The 17,957-nt window shown below is 30.9% G+C and overlaps 1 long non-coding RNA gene across 1 annotated transcript in view; it reads left to right on the top strand.

Annotated features, from left to right (window-relative positions):
* The window catches only part of LOC106685677 (uncharacterized), a 297,461-nt gene extending 280,116 nt beyond the window's left edge, over positions 1–17,345 (top strand). The window contains exon 3 of the long non-coding RNA XR_001343883.2: positions 17,155–17,345. This is a non-coding gene — a long non-coding RNA (uncharacterized lncRNA). The remainder of the gene's footprint in view (positions 1–17,154) is intronic.
* Positions 17,346–17,957: the final 612 nt, after the last annotated feature.

Here is a 17,957-nt window from a genome sequence, read left to right as displayed (position 1 = left end):
TTAAAAGGAAGTGTCTGCCCAAATAGTTGGCGTTAGAGAAATGTTATACAACCAAGATGATTTCCCGATTGTTATTCAGTGTTTTCAATGAACTTACCGAACTTTGAGTAAACTTAAAACGTGAAACGACCGGTTCAGAAACTTTCTACCAAAGGAAACTCCAGTTCAATGAGAGCGTTGGAGCAGTCCTATCGATAATTTATCGAGATAAACGATAAGTACTATCGTAAACTTGGCGCTACTTCAGCTTACGGTAGTGTGAAAGGGAAGCTCTTTTGCCATCCCATCATTTGGGTTAAGTGCCCCCGACCCATCTAAGCTTTTGGGAGAGAAATTCGTCATTACAAGCAATCACTTTTCCCTCATTTCGTCCAATTTCCATCAGGCTTGGCCAAATGAGCGATTTCCTGAGATACTTAGGAAACTCAATAACCTCCTCGCTTATTACCTGCGAATAACCGAATATTAATGTCGTCCGTATATCAAAGGGGCTACATTGGTAACGTTGACTCACTCGAAAAACTGTTATGGATCTCTACTGATTATTATATTTCTTATTATACATTTAAGTAATTAGTGAGGTAACTAAGGTGTTTATCAATTAATTAAGTTCGTTATTTTCATTGATTTTTTTAATAATCTAATAAATCAACAATTTTAATAAAAATAAAGGCGTTATGTTGAATATTTTAATGATGACAAAGTCTAATTGTGATAGTTTCCTAAATATTGTAATTTCTGAGAACCAACTAGCTATTTCACTTGTATTTACAGAAATAAAATACTTTATAGTTTTTATCAGGCCTATTAGCACAAGGGATTCAATAGCGCTAATACACGCCAGTAACACTACATTTTAGCTAAGATCAAATTTACTGAATGTATTATATAATATACAGTTGTAAATTTCAATAAAGATATTAAAAAAATAAATTAATTTAAAATCACTAAAAAAATGAAGTAGTGACAAAATAATTTTTCATGGTGTACGTTTATATTACGAATAAACCAGCGGATACAAGGTAAATCCAGGGAAGTGCATACAAAATTTTGTGTATAAAATATATTTTTTTGAGAGAGATACCATCAATGATAATTTAATTGGGTATATAAAAAAAATGACCGTTTTTATCTAATTCAATATTTGAAAGGACTGTAAATATTTTATTCCTATTTAATTCTTTTTAATACTTAATAATCCTTTAGAGCTTTCTCTAAGCGTCTTTAAGCTTATTCGACTTCTTAAACAAAAGCCTCAGTTAAGTTATTTGTTTCAAATAAGAAACATGACAGTGTCCTACGTGATTCTCGTAATTTAAAGACATTACTAGAAAAAAAATTTCACAGCCACTGAAGCAACTCGTGAAATTATTAAATATGAAGGGGAAGGTGTCCTTGACCAGCGCACTGCGTTGGTTTAAAAAATTTAGCAGTGGAGATACGGTAGAAGGGCTGTTGAGTCAAATCAGTCCACAAGTACTCGCAAACTTCCCAGGGAGTGTGGTGTTTTGAAAGATACTGTTAGTCGCCATCTAGTCTTCATGGGGAAGGTGAAAAAAAGCAGGCTGGTATTATGAACTTACTCCTCAGTAATCAGCTATGGGATTAGAAATTTGTGAAAATTTATTGAAAACCCCTTCTAGTTCGAACTCATCCACCGTATAGTGCAGGCCTCCATCGGATTACTACTGTTCCAATTCGTGGCCTGGATTTGAAAATTTTGAGGGAGAAAATTTGATAATTTTTTGAAAGTTGAAATTGCTGTCTAAAAGAGTATTATCAAAGAAATAATAACGTAAATATTTGGTTAAAAAGGCTCATTTTTTATATACCCTATTAAAATATCTTATCCTATGTAAAAATTATATTAATTATTTAACTTTAATTGCCTCGGACGGTAACTCTTTCTATAAGACGAATTTGACTTAATAATAAATGCCTTGTGATTTAAAAAAAAAAATCGTCATCCCTAAAAATGTTCCTTGATATGGAAACCGGAGACCTCCCTTGCCACCAGAGATGCGACATCATTAGAAGTCATTATCCAGACTGACACGACCTTACTCCGGTAAGGTGGGAGTTGCTCATTACTCGCCCCCAGGTAGGCCTAATCAGTGTTTGATACGTTAGATAAGCAGCTTGTTATTGTGTCCCACTTCAACCTCTCCCTCCTATAATCGACAGCGGATTCAATAATTGTGAAATTTACCATGTATCACGATCCAGTACCAGTTTGGAGTAACCTACATTTGCTTTGCAAGCCATTGCTACCCCGAGCTGCAGGATAACTGAAACAATCGCTTTGAGCTGTACCTCTGATTTGCATGTTCTACTCCGACTGTATTATTAATTACCCGGCTTCTGATTAATTGTACAACAAGCTTAACAACAAAATCAATTAGAATTGCAGACAGCTTCTATATGTCATGTTTATACTAGTACAAACTATTAAATATTTAACCTTCACAGTTAAATAAAAAAATTTTTTTTTTAATTGCAAACTTTTATTTATTGATAATATTACATTCTGCCACATTTTTGGGCAATGAGTAATAGTGATATATGAACACTTTCATACAAAAATAATAATAAAATTTCTATGTGTATATAAGAAGAAAAATAAGTTAAAGAAATAAATATAATCAAACTAAGTAAAATAAATTACATACAATATTTACAATCTGGACCTAAGAATCCCTGAGCCCACTCTATCCCCCACGCACGTGGGGTAAAGTAAGGCCCTTTAAGATCTCAGCGCGACCTCTCATCACGTCACTAGTAATGAGCCAGTGGAGGCTGAGTTAGTGCGCTAAAGCCGCAATCACTCTACATGAGCGAAGCATCTGGCCATTGCCAGAACTCCAATTGTCGATTTTATTTTACAAAAGGTCTCTTGGCCACTGCCGTTTCAACCTTCGAGTTGGTTTGTAAGGATGGGTGGAACTGGATAACGATTGAACCAAAGGATTAGAAAGGTTTATATGGAATTTTGAGAATTTGTTTGGAGGTCAAGGGCAAAAGGGATATTAAGATCGTTGTGTAGAGTTCTGTTGGAAACGTAATAGGGTTCATTTACTATGCAAGTTCTAAGGATTTTGAATTGAAAGGACTGGATACGTTTGATGTTCAAAGGTTTAGATGTTCCCCAAAGTTCAAGTCCGTAGGTCCTGATAAGTCAGAGGATAGTCTTATAAATTAGAAGTTTTTTTTCTAATTAGAGGTTAGAGGTCTTACATGTCGGTAACTTGGCTAAATCGTCTGTTTAGTCTTGTCTTTTAAGTCTAGTATGTTGGTTCCAGGTTAGTCTTTTGTCTCGCATGAATTCAAGATTTCGCACTTTGTCGGATTTGGGTAAAGGAATGTTTTTAAAAATAACAGGTGGACAGAAGCAAATAAATAATTGTTATAATTCTATCTATTCATTAAAAAATTATTTTTTGAGTTCTTCAACTTTAAATCTAAGTTAAAAAGTTATTGTTATTATCCGTAACCTTGGCGTCCTGACTGAGCTAAAGGCATATATTGCTCACTCTCCTTTGAAGGCATACAGGGGTAGAAAAATTTGTTGTATAGAAGTTATTCATGTTTGAAAAATATATTTTTCTTTTTAATATGAGGTTGACGAATAAGAATTCCTCCTGAGCTTTACCCTTTTCAATAAAGATTAAGACCACTGGTGCGGAAAGCTTAGGTAAGAGCGTGGATAAGATTAGAATAGCCCTAAAAAGTCTTTTAACCGGACGATAACGCCCGTGCAACGAAAAGGAGGATCGAGATTAAACGATACCATCGGTGGGCCTATAGAGCTTCGCAAGGCTGCCTAATAACACCACTTTATTGTGCAATAACTCTCTCATGTTGAAAGATGTTCCTCGAGATATACAACTTTTAACATGTTATTTATGTTCGATTGTTCTAAAGTTAAGTAATAAGGCACTTGATTTCAGGCTTGATTTATGCGATTTTAATTTGAGAATGATTCAACGCGCCGTATTTCGAGGAAGGTTCTTTTTTAGATTGAAATTTTAGATAACGGAACGGGTTTGTTTTTATCGAATATAGATCATTTATAAGCTGTTAGCTCTCAGTTACGAACATTTGTTTTATAACCTCCTTGGACGACTTTTTTTTTATATTAAATATGTTAATATGCATTTTTTATTTATTTATTGAAATTTATAATTGTATCAACTAAAAAAAAAAAAAAATCAATAAGTAAAAGTGACCTGTGATCTGTAGTATAATGTCATGATATAGACGTTTGGAGAATCTACTCTTTGGAAGAACTCCAATAACATTTCTAGATTAGGAGTTTTCGCCGTCAGATTCTTTTCATTCGTCTAAGAGATAGTACAAGAGCCCAAGAGGAGAAAAAAAGCAGTTATCTCACCCCAATTTTTTATTACTTTAGTGAAAACTATGTATAATTAATAGTCAAATTTATGAGTCTGCCAAGTATAGGTAGGGGGAATAAAAAATGGCGGCTGTTTCAAAGCGATAAAAAAAACTAATTTTTCATTCGGAGCTCTATATCGTAAAAAGTAGGAACAACACAAGAAAATTTAAGAGAACGTCATTTAGAAGAAGAGTAAATTTGCTAAAATATGAGCCCTAATAGAGTTATTTAGGTTAAATATTTGTCGAGATATAGCTTTTTAAAAAGCAACATTTCATAAAAATGTTGTATGGAACGTACTGAAAATATATATCTCAAAAACCATTTGACGTACAGATGTCTATTAGCACTCAAATTAAAGCTAAATGAGCTATAAAGCAGTTTATAATGTTTATCTTCGTAGGAGTAATAGTTTACATGAAATTTGCTAAAATAAATTGATTTATAGTTGTTCGGACAAATTTTCATTTGCCAAATTTATATTCATATGTGAATATCCTAAAGAAAATACTACCCCTACGAAGATAAGTGTCATAAACTACTTTATAGTAAGTTAAATTTCCTTTATTTTGAGTGTTGGCAGACATATGTGCGTCTTATAGATCTAGAGTTATATTTTTTCAAAACAACTATAAATCAATTTATTTTAGCGAATGTCATGTGAACTATTACTCCTACGAAGATAAACATCATAAACTACTCTATAGCTCATTAAACTAGCTTTAATTTGAGTGCTAATAGACATATATTCCAAGCTAGTCGTTTACTCAGATGTAGTATTAGGTAGCTGTTCAAAGGGATAAGGGCAAAGAAGTTATTTTCGTTTTTCCTAAAAAAAATAAATAATTTTACAGATAAGTAAAATTAAGTTTGATAAAAAAAAAAAATACAAAATATATTTATATTCTAATTTATAAAATATATATTAGTATTTTAGGGGTAGAAAAATATTTCAATTAAATATGGCTGAAATTCCTTCCCAATATAACTGTTTATATTTATTTAACAACGTTTTGGTACCATCCAGGCCATCTCAAGGTTTTATTCTCTGTAAGGTAATTATTACAATTAAATTTCTAGGTTATTTCAGTTTCACAAAATTAGATTAACATTTACCAGTCTAAAAACAATACTCAAACTGCACTTACTTTAATATTTTTACATACAATAAACTTCAAGTTAGTGAATTAAAAATTTAAATTGAAATAAGTATTTAATAAATAGTATTCTAACATGGAACATGTTATTGCATTATCACACTTATAAGATAGTAGTGTATCTCATTTTTGTTTCCTTATAGTTTGCAAATTACCTATTTAAAACTTCAGTTTCGTTGATGATATTTGCATATGTATTATTTTTTCTAATTGTATCGGATTGTAAATTACATACTTTATCTAGATTCTTAACTATGAATATTTACTCTAAAGTATTTTTTTTTCTTTAGTTATAATTATGTCAGCATTTTTTAAATCAAATTTATATGTACGTTTACAGCTATGTGTGGATAGGTCTGTTGCTTTGTTGTATTTTATTATCTTTTAGTTGAAGTTGCTTATTATGTGTTGTTCTAATATATTTCTTTTGAAACTGAAACAACTGTTTTATTTATTTTTTTTCTTTTGAAATAGCTTATTTACGTTACTGATTTAATGTTTATGAACTAGGAGCTTTATTTAATGTTTTAAGTTCAGAACTGTATTAATAAATAACATAGAGCAAAGAGATTTTTTCATTCTACTGTCATATCCTAACCCACCAATCAACAAAAAAAAATGGAAAATATTCAACAATCTGATTGCTGACATTCAAACCTATCATATCAAATCAGAAAATTCATTGACGAACCGGTTGATTTAGAAAGTGATGAATAAAGGTGGGTTGATAACCTCTTTTAAAATACGATATAGATCTCTTGAAATGGCAGCTAATGCTTTCTTGTTGGACTTCTTTTTTCCACAGAAAAACTTAAAGTATCAAATGATTTCTATACTGAATATTCCTTATTTTTATTTATTTTTTTTATTTCGGCGAAGACTCCCATTGGATTCCTATACTGCCTCACTATGGTTTGTGGGACCGCCACTCCATGAAAAAAGTCAACCATTCTGAGATCGAGTCCCCAGGAATGGTAAGACAGTGCCTAACTATCTGAGCTACGGTCGTTTATTTTACATTATTTTTTTTTTTCGATTGGGCATCACTGGTGTGTATGCTTTACCACAAAATAGGTAAACATTAGAAAATGGGTGGACCTCTTTTGCTTAGCTATTTTCACAGAAATTACATTTCAGAGATTTTGTTTTATATTCCTGTGAAAATCTTTCTTTCTCATTTTGTTATACATGCCAACATAAAACATTTTTAGAGATTGAATAAATTATGTTATTATTATCATAATTTAACATTTTCTCGACGATTTCTTTAAATATTTATCAAGCTGGCCGTTCCAAAGAGCAAGATATTTTATCCTTTCGATATTCAGTACAATACCAATGAATTATTATATTATAAGTATATATGAATAGTCCCTTCTGGAAATAACATAAATGAAAAAGCTTTTTTCTTCATATATGTTACAACTTGATGTATATTTTCATCTTTTAGGGCTTTTATTTCTCATATTTGTTTATAGAACATGACTATCAAATTAATTGCTAGTATTTTATTCAGTAATAATGTATTCAATTATAATTATATAAATAATTTATGACCATCATATTAACCCTATAACAACCATAAAAATAATCATAATATTCATTTATTTATTTTTATTAAATAAATGAACGTCAAGATTAGTTATTAAATTCTGTATTTTCAAAGCTCAGTTAATAGTTTAATCAATTAAAGAATAATGTTTTACTACTTATAAAGCAGAAAAATGAAATTTACCTTAACAAGTAAAAAAAAAAGAATATTATCAATTAATAAATAATTGAAAAAATAAATAAGGGAAATACAAACACACGCACACATACATAATTTTAAGTTTCATACTTTAGACTTCACTTTCTGTACTGATCTGTGGATAAAAAAAAATTCTTCTTGATCTTTTCTTTGTCCATTTTTATTAGGGATGTTTCTTCTTCAGTTGCTAAATCAAAATATTATAGATAATATAAGTTATAAATTATTTAATTTACAATATATAATCCTTATAAATCACCAAAGATAGCATAGTACAAATAAAACCTACGATCTCCTAAAGTATAGCTTGACATGTTAAGAAAGACCAAATTACGAGAAGTACACCTGTGTTAGATTAAAGGAGAAAGGCATGACTCTCTTCACAACTCATTTTCAATGTCTTATGCTAAGCCCGTTGAGGAGAAATGTTTTAAACTTAATTATAATAATACATTTCTGTGATTTCAGTTACGCTGATTGATACCTAAAAATGTTAATACAAATTTTTCAAAATGGTAGCTGTTTGAACGAGCCTCTAACCTCCACCTATAAGGTTCTGCATCAACTTATCGGGGCAATATCTTAGAGCAATTTGGTGCATCTGTCTGGTTGATAGGTCTCTTTTGGATTATTGGTGTGAGATGTGCAGTCTACATTTAAATGATGTAGATTGCTTGTGGTTATTCCTGAATTGGCGAAACGTTAGCTTTTAAGTTATTCACTGGTATTGTATACACTTAAGGTTTTATTTTTGTACCTAAAATAAACCCTAAATAGCCAATTTCACGCAAAAAGATAAAGAGAGTCTCTTTTTCTCTCAATCTGTTCTTTACATTTATATTTATTGGAGTTTTTCTAGGCTGCGTATGTCAGTTATGTTTCTGTTGACCCAAAAAAAGGGATAAAGGATCCAAATAACAAAACAATCACATTTACATCCATCGATTATTTGGGCTAACAATAACACTCAATGGGATTAGTTTGTTGAATAAAATAGTTCACTTGTATTGTCCTATTCCCCAGTTCATTTACAACTGTCTTTTCTTGTTGTATATTTCATGAGGCGATACGGAGACTTTATTCCAAACCATTAGCATTCTATAGGTTATATTGTCAGCTAATTTTTATTGCTTATTGTTCGGATTATGATGAAAGTGATCACCATATTTCCAATGATTTATTCTGGTAAATGGTTAATCTAAGATTACATTCTGATAATCTCGCTTTAAAAGTTTACAATTTACAATCTTTTAAAAAATTACTAATTTGGATGATTAATATTCCTTCAGTCGTTTTTCTCTGATTTTATATTTAAAACCCGAACTATCACCTTTTTTTCAATAATTTATGACCAGAGTATATCTGGTGAAATTTTTAAAATTTTATTTATATGCAGGAAGCATGTGACGGTATAATGTATTTTTTACCTAATTGTTTGATCTGTATTTCAACTCATGTTGCTAATAGTTTTTATTTATATTCTTTAAATAATAAATTGTAATTAAATTAAACTATTTCCAGTATTATAATATCCAGATTTATAAACTATAAACTGTTGAAATGCCATTTATTTTTGTAAAAATACTTAAAAACGATATGGGCTCTTCTCATTTATTCATTTCCTCTCTCTACTAAAAGTTTTATTGCACATTAATTACTTTATATTTTATTGTGAATATATCATATGAACTATTATTCGTATAAATATGTTTTTAAAAATAAATAAACCACATATAAGTACTTCATCTGACGAATATCAATAAGAAAAGGCAAAATCAGCATTTTAAAAAAATAAATAAATAAGCATATACCTATGTATTATCACTCATAAACTTGGGTATACTTTTTAAAAATAAAATAGTTTACGGAGAGTTGCACAATTTTTAGATTGTCTGCTTTACTACTGCTGTGCGTTTTTGTTTTCAAAGTCCATTTCTGTGGATTTTCAAGTTTATATTATATATTCAATTGCTATGGCATTATCGCATTCGATTTTAATAGTAACTCATACAATGCTTTGTACACTATTATTAAAGCTTCCCAGTTAAGTAAAAATTCGAGGTAATAAATTTTGTATGAGCATACTCGTTACCTCTTTTCATTTACTTTGTGGGATTCCATTAAAAAACAAAAATTCACCGCCTTAAACATTTTTGATTTTTTATTCTTCGCCAGTTCCTTTATTGTTTATAGATTATGATAGTAAATTATATTATAAGACGAATGTGTACCGGACTTTTTTTTATTAGTCCCGTCCTGATTTGCGAGAAAAAGGTGCGCAAAATCGAAAAATCCTTAGGGACAAAATCGTTTCATGTATCAATTTTCAATAAGAATCTGTCATAATTTCGTGGTATTTCCTAATTGAGACTTCGTTGTTATTACCACCATTTTAGTTTCGTCGGAGGTCAGGGGAAATCAAATTATGACAACAGATTATACCAGGAAATTTGATTCTCAAATGATTTTGTGCTTTAGGTTGTTGTTGTTGTTGATTGTTGCTTAAAGGCGTAAAACCCTCTGGTCATCAACGCCTATGGGATGATAAAAGTAAAAAAAAATAATAAAATAAATAAATAAATAAAAAAAAATAGAAAAATAATTTTAAAAGAAATAAAATAAAATAAAAAAAATAAATAAAAATCGAAGAGGAGTTATAATTTATAAAGAAGGCGATGTGCTTTTAAAAATTCAAACACTCGTGTAATTTTAGCTTCCTCATCTGCGAGAGTTTCGGATAAATTTGGGGTCAGTCCTATCCTGTTTATTGTTGGCAAATAGTGAGTACACTCTTCGAAAATATGTCTAATCGTAAGAATGGACTGACAATATTTGCACGTTGGAGGTGGCAGTTTTCTGATCAGGTGAGAGTGCGTGAGGAGAGTATGACCTATCCTCAAGCGGGCCAGAGCAACCTCCTCCCTGCGGCTGTTGCGGTAGGATGTCGACCATGGTTTTACTGATCGTTTTATTTCTTTTAATTTACTGGGAGAGCTTTCATCCCACTTGGCCTGCCATTTTTCTAATATTTGTAATTTAAGGGGTGTACTGAGTTCTGATGGGGTAAGAACGGCGGTGCCTCGGCCAGGGACCGTGAGTGCCTCTCTGTGCTTTAGGTTTTTCGGTTATTCTCACCGTTTCCGCCACAAATCCTCAAAAACAGTAGAAAATTGTTCACGGTGTGTGGCGAATTATGCCTTCGGAACGAAAAGGTTATAAGAATTCATTAAAATCTACTATCTAAATCCGTAAAAAAAAAAAAAAAAAAAATATTCCTCAGAAAGTTTCGGTCAGATGAAATGGAGAAAAGGTTTGACAATTTAAAATACCTGTAAAAGATAGACCACTTGCTACTTTTTATTGCCTAGTAAAAATCAAATCTGATTTCTAAAATTTTTTTTAGTTTAATGGGAGTGGTAAAGGATATAGTCATAGTGGGTCATCCTGTAAATATATATGATCTTTACAGGAATAGTTTTCAATCTACTCTTTCTCAAATAGCCCTACCTACTACATACAAGGCAATATTAATGCTAATTACTTTTATGATTTTAATATTCAATCAAATAATTGCTCAATGGACTCGGGCAATGACATTCACCCACTTGGCCAGATCCGCTTGGAACATATTCTACTGCTCTAGGGTTTTCTAATCGTCCGGTGTTAAACAAACCTTCAGACAACGTTCGAGGAATGTTGATTAGACCTGTAACGATCTAGAAACCACTTGCTTGAGTTTGCGGAACTTAAACTATTTCTTGAAAATGTTAGCTATCCTGAAAAAATAAAAATAAAATAAAATTATAATTCAAAACCTCAAGCTAGATTTATGAAGTTAATGCTTCCAACTTTCTACTATATTATTGAAGAAAACTTCCAATTATAGTATATTACTATTATATATTTTGCACTTGTACAATGTTTCAGGATTTATCCCATACTCATGTACTATTGCATTTTCATATTTCTCAATTTTATCAATTTCTATTGTGAAATTTTGTCATTTATATACATATAGTTTATTTTTTTTTACAATCCCAATATTTAATTAATTTAATTTGATTATTGAAATTAAATAATATGGTTTAAAAAAAATTACCGAAACATTGTACAAGTGCAAAATATAGAATAGTAATATATTCTAATTTGATTTTTTTTTCATCTCAGTTTTTAAAAATTTCAATAACTGTTTCGGGCCCTAATATAAACTTTGGCTTTTTTTATTTTCATGTTTAAGTAGACAAGAGACTTACTTCGAATCCATATACAAGACTGAAACGACAAGAAACTACTCGTAGATTTCGATTGCTACAACACCTACTTGACAAACGCTCTAAGCTTCCCATTCACTACAAAAAATTATTATACACTACGATTATCAGACCAATTTGGACATACGGAATTGAGATCTGGGGCTCTACCAAACCATCAAATTCCTCCCGCATCCAATCCTTACAATCCAAAATCCTGCGTAAAATCCTTGATGGTCCTTACTACGTTACAAATAAACTCATCCACAAAGACTTTAACATCCCATTCGTTGCAGATTTGGCCCAAAACAGATATGTATCTTTTCATTCATCAACCCATTAATTCTTAATCTCTCATCCTTAACAATTCTTGATAATCCTCCGAGGCGTCTGAAAAGAAGATGGCCACGGGACCTTCTAATTTAAATTAATACTTGAAGTACCACCAATGGGTGGTTCCTTCCCAAGATTTTCAAATGTAAATGAAACATACAACATATTTACTTATTGTATTTATTATTTGTACAGTTGTAAATCACATTAAATAAATAAATTTAAAAAAATTTAGTTAAATGTAATCTTATTTATAATCGTGTATTTTCTTTATACTCAGTATCTGTTCAATAATGGTTTTGACATCTATTAACATTGAGATCTCCAGGTTGTATATAAAAATTCGAATCGACTGCTAAACAAAAAAAAAAACCCCACTCCTTTATTTATGTATTTTTCTATATTGATTAAACGAAGCCACGCTAATGACTAACATAAATTATAAATATCTTTCGTAAAAAAAAATAAAAAGTTACAAATGATAACCTTTGATATAAATCAGATCCCTTTCACCACATTGCCTGACTCTTGCCCCATCAATAATTTCAAGTATGGAGAGCACACTTGTAAGTGCTTAGAAAAAAAAAATCTACTGCCAATATTTTTTATTTATTTTCTTTTTTTGAACAGAATAGAATATTAATTTTAATCGTTGAGCTGAACTAGCTACGGAAAGGAATGAAAAATGTTTGAATATAAAATAAAACTTTGGATAAATGTAATGAATGGCCAAAACGGCTATCATTCGTATAAAATTTATATTAATACTGGAATTGAAATATGTTTCAATTTAATCTTTTAAATCCCATCCCGCACCCATGACTAAAATTCTAATATAGCAATTCGTTTTCCTTTTTAATTTTTTTTTCTTTTAGTCACAAAGTAACTCATATGAATACTCAAACATATATACCATAAATAATAGAGAGCTGTTAGTTTCTGGCTTATTCCATTCCTTAATATCTTTATTATGTGAAAATATTAAAAAAATAAATAATAACTTTCAGATTTTTGAAGGCAAGATAACTTGATTTACGCGGCGTTGAAACGTAACAGAGGAGTGTTTTTTACTGTAATCGTATTTTTCATCTTTTATAAATATTTTTTTTTTATTTTATATTAGATGCGGAACTTTTCTACAATGATATTAAATGGGAAAAAAACCTTTTTAATGCCTTCAAGAATGTCCAACAAATAACAAATTCTTAAGAATCGTTATTCATCATTAAGTGATTAGATAGAGAAGATGGTCGGGGTTTGGTCAGCAAAAAAAAAAAAACACAAATGAAAAAATTATTTATTCTTGCCAACGTTTCGACCTGGCTTTTCGATCTTCTTCATGGCAATAAAAAAAAAAGAAGTAACAACCATCATTATAATAAAAAATAGTTGATTGATAACGATGGAATTTATCAATTATTTTTTATTATTCAATTCATTGTTATGTATACTTCCAAATTTGTTAGTTTATTATTTCTTTTCAATTTTATTATTATTATTGTTATTTATTTTTTTTACTAATTTATCCATTCAAGTATTTCTTTTAACCAACTTTTTATTATATTTTCTTTTAAATCTATATATTAGTTTTGTTTTGGTAAAATGTATTTACTTGTTTCATGTTCTGTAAACTGATTTAATGCTGTGACTATTATTTCTCTAGTTTGATCTCGCATTTCTGTCTAATGATGAATTAGTTTAGAGGGTCACTGGAGAGGATCTGAGAGGGTGAATTGGGGAGAGTGAATTTGTCGATCAAATATTAAATAAAATAAAAATTGTGGTGAAGTGGAAAGAACAAGAAAGGGAAGGAAGAAAAGAATAAGTTGAAATATTTGTATTTAATATGTAGACTGGAATTGATTATAAAAGGAAACTGTGGGAAAAATAATCTTCTTTCTTTTTTATTATATCATGTAAATATATGTAATTAATATATGTCCGATCACGGATTGATTAGTATTCTGTGTAATGTAGCAACCCCATGTATTTGGACAGCGTGGATGAATAAAGCATTTCTTTCTCTCCCTCCCTCTCTCTCTCAGAATGATGTTTGTTACCTCTTTTTGTTTTTATAGCCTTGATGAAGACCTGAAACTCTGGTAGAAACGTGGACAGGAATAAATAATTTTTTTGTTTATTTGTGTTTTTTTGCTGACCGGACCCCCTGACCATCTTCTCCACTTATTAATCTACGGTCAAATATCTACAACTTATTATGACGATCATTAAGTATGATTTATTATGGATATGTAACCTACATATCTCAAAAAATAATTCTCAAAATGTCATTATTATCCTCTATAGATATACGTATTTCTTTTTAAATTAAACTGTGTTTCACCTGATTTTATTCAATTTTTTTTAAAGTAATAAGTCTCATTTTTGTGGTAATGTCGGGTAAAACTTTTTATATCATATTAATACAAACTAATAATTTTATTATTATAACCTATTAAGGTTTCATTATAGAAAACGTTTTCTTTTATGTATTTTTATTTAAACCATCATAAAGTTTAATTAAACTTAATTAATTATCAACTAAAATATATAAATTAACTTCATTAATATATTCCAAAAATCATACATATTAAAACAATTAAATTTCTAAATATAATAAGATAGTCCGGAAGACAGTCAATAAAGTTCTAAAAATAGCAGAAAAAAATATTTAGTAACCAACATTTCGCTCCTCTTTGCTAATCTTTTTCAAGGCTTAATTCTGGAAGTATGTAATGTGGAAGAATGTAAAGTGACATTACTCATTATAAGTTGATCATATGTAAGTCAGCGAATAATCTTCCAAAATGATATAGGAATAGTTTTAAATATATTTTTTTTAATTAATATAAAATATAAAAAAATACTAAGCGTTAATATAAAATAATAAAATAGCAAATATCGTTAAAAATACTATAATTATTGGTTTTGAAATAGAAATCTGATTTACGTTAATGTGATGAGTTATACGATTTGTGTCAAGCTTGCTTATCTTGGCCTGGTGCGTCTCTAACGTTTATTTATTTCCCTTTTATTTTTTTAAAATAACTTTATTGAAATTTACAACTGTATATTATATAATCATTCAGTAAATTTGATCTTAGTTAAAATGGAGTGTTACAGGCGTGTAGATAAACTACTCATTGGAAGCACTCTAACTCGTTTTACATTCGTAGGCCTCGTGGCCATCTTCTTTTCAGGCGCCTCGGAGGATTGTCAGGAATAGAAGAGAATGCTAGGTTAGAAACTAGGGGGTTTGAGTGGTTAAGGAGTATGATAAGGTCTTCATGTATGATTTTATTTGTCACAAAGTAAGGAGCATTGACCTTTTAAATATCATACCAGTAACAAAAGGTTTTAGTGCAAGTTGCTTTTTGAATTGGTAGAACAGGGTGAATAGATCGCCTCGGCCGATGTATTATTGATAAAATGGAGACTTAGCATGGTAGCAAGAACAAGAACAGAAAATAATGATTTATGAAAATCAGAAGAAGTGAAAGTAGGAATCCACAATAATGATATTTGCTATTGCTATATTTATAAAACTACTTGATTTCGTGATATGCCTACTTAAAAATCTTATAAAAGTGGTAAATTTTGACATGGGTACTTACCAAGCTACAATAGAGATGTAGGAAGAATAAGACAATGATGTTTGGAAGTGCTGAAGACGTCCTTAGACTCCTATACTCTCCATTGTACGAGAAGAGTGGAATCGGGTAAATAAGGGTACATGAACTGCGGGTTTGGTGGCATTCTCTCTAGAAGTGGCTCTTCAGCTTTTTCTTTGTTTGGCACTGAAAGCTATAGATTCACTTCAAAGCTCTTCAATGCCACTCAACCTCCTGCTCACGTTCTCTTGTTTACCCGATTTGTCTCATCTATGTGGCCCTTCATAATCCACAATGCCGGCAGAGTTAGTTATATTAACTGTTGATAAATTACTAAATAAAATTCCCTGTCAACTCGAAATATAAAAAAAAAACTGGTTGATATCGTTCACTATTTTTATCATTTAAACTATTCAAAATTCATAGGTATTTGTAGTTTCCTTTAAATTGTAGCTATCTAGGATTGACTCTAAAAGAACAAATACGATTGCAGTTAAATATAGATAGTGCTATTATGATCTTTTTTACTTCTCCTTAATTCAAGCATGTCACCAGGAATTAACCTGTGATAGGGACATGGACAACTTTAAGATACCTAGAAACCCACCTTTTTTTATAAAAAAAAAAAAAAGTAAGAGAAGAATGTTCGGTCCTGTTAAGAACGATGAAATAAATTGGGAGGAATAAGATCTGGTTGAGATAATAGCTGTGATCCCGAAGACAAGAGAGTAAAGAGGAATTTGACCAGCGATTTGATGATTGACTCGAAATTGTCAAATATTTTCTTGAATATAGGAATAATTAGTCTAATTTTTTTACTTAGTGTTAGTTTGTTAACTTGAATGAGCTAAATATTTTTTTTTTTTTAATAATTTATTTATTGTTATTTACAACTGTATACACATATATACAACAAGTAAATTTGATGTAGAAAACATAGTGACATGATACAAACATGTGGAGAATCTACCCACTGATAGAACTCCAATAACATTTCTAGAGGAGAAGATCTCGAGGCCATCTTCTTTTCAGACGCCTAGAAGAATTATTAGGTAATGAAGGAGAAGCCAGGTTAGAAACAAGTGGATTTGGGTGGTTATGAAGTTTATTATGGAAGGAACGGTATCTGATTCTGGCCAAATCGGCAACATATGGAACATTGCGGTCCTGATGGATGACTTGATTTGTGACAAAGTAAGGAGCATTAAGTATTTTACGAAGGATTTTGGACTGTAAGGATTGGATTCTGGAGGAATTTGATGGTTTAGTGGAGCCCCAAAGCTCAACTCCGTATGTCCAGATAGGCCTTATAATAGTCATGTAGATCAGTATTTTATAATGGATTGGCAATTTAGACCGTTTGTCTAGTAAATGTCGCAATAGTCGGAATCTACGAGCAGTTTCTTGTCTTTTTAGTCTTGTATGAGGATTCCATGTCAGTCGTTTGTCGAGATGTAGTCCTAAGTAACGGATCTGTTCGACAGGAATAAGTAGGGTATTATTAAAGGATACTGTAGGGCAAGAGGTCATGGGTTCAGAGCTAAATAATAATCTTGATTTTTCTTTTACAATAAAAATTGACAAGTGTGAGTGAACTATTTGGTTTGTTAGCTAATGAAACTAAGATGTTGATTATATTTTGTCTTTATTTTCACAGAGAGAGCTGAGAGGATGGGGGCCTAGAGTAGACGCGGGATGGTCCGAGTGCTGGGCTGGTTGTTCCTTTTGTTCGGGACGGCGTCTGCCCAGTGCACCAGGGGCTGCGTATGTGACTCCCTCGCCACCCAGGTCACCTGCAACGCAGCCGGTTTCACTGCCGTGCCCGCCCATCTACCAACTTCCCTCGTCAAACTGTAAGTAACTTATAAATAAGTCTAAAATAAGGTAATTATTGTAATCTTTTTTAAAAATTTATTTAATGTGATTTATAACTGTACAAATAATAAATACAATAAGTATGTTGTATGTTTCATATACACTTGAAAATCTTGGGAAGGAACCACCCATTGGTGGTACTTCAAGCATTAATTTAAATTAGAAGGTCCCGTGACCATCTTCTTTTCAGACGCCTCGGATGATTATCAGGGATTGTTAAGAATGAAAGATTAAGAATTAACGGTTTAGGATGGGTAAGAAGTTTGGAATGAAAAGATGCATATCTGTTTTGGACCAAATCTGCAACGAATAGGATGTTAAGGTCTTTGTGAATGGGTTTATTTGGAACGTAACAAGGAGCATCAAGGATTTTACCTAAAGTCCTACGTAATTGAAAGGATTGGATGTGGGAGGAATTTGATGGTTTGGTAGAGCCCCAGAGCTCAATTCTATATGTCCAAATTGGTCTGATTATCGTAGTGTATACTAATATTTTGTAGTGAATGGGAAGTTTAGAGCGTTTGTCAAGTAGGTGTTGTAGCAATCGGAATATACGAGCAGTTTCTTGTCGTTTCAGTCTTGTGT

Source organism: Halyomorpha halys, unplaced genomic scaffold, assembly GCF_000696795.3.
Source record: "Halyomorpha halys isolate HHAL.00 unplaced genomic scaffold, Hhal_1.1 Scaffold724.1, whole genome shotgun sequence".
NCBI lineage: Eukaryota > Metazoa > Arthropoda > Insecta > Hemiptera > Pentatomidae > Halyomorpha > Halyomorpha halys.
This window is presented reverse-complemented; position numbering and strand designations above follow the sequence as displayed.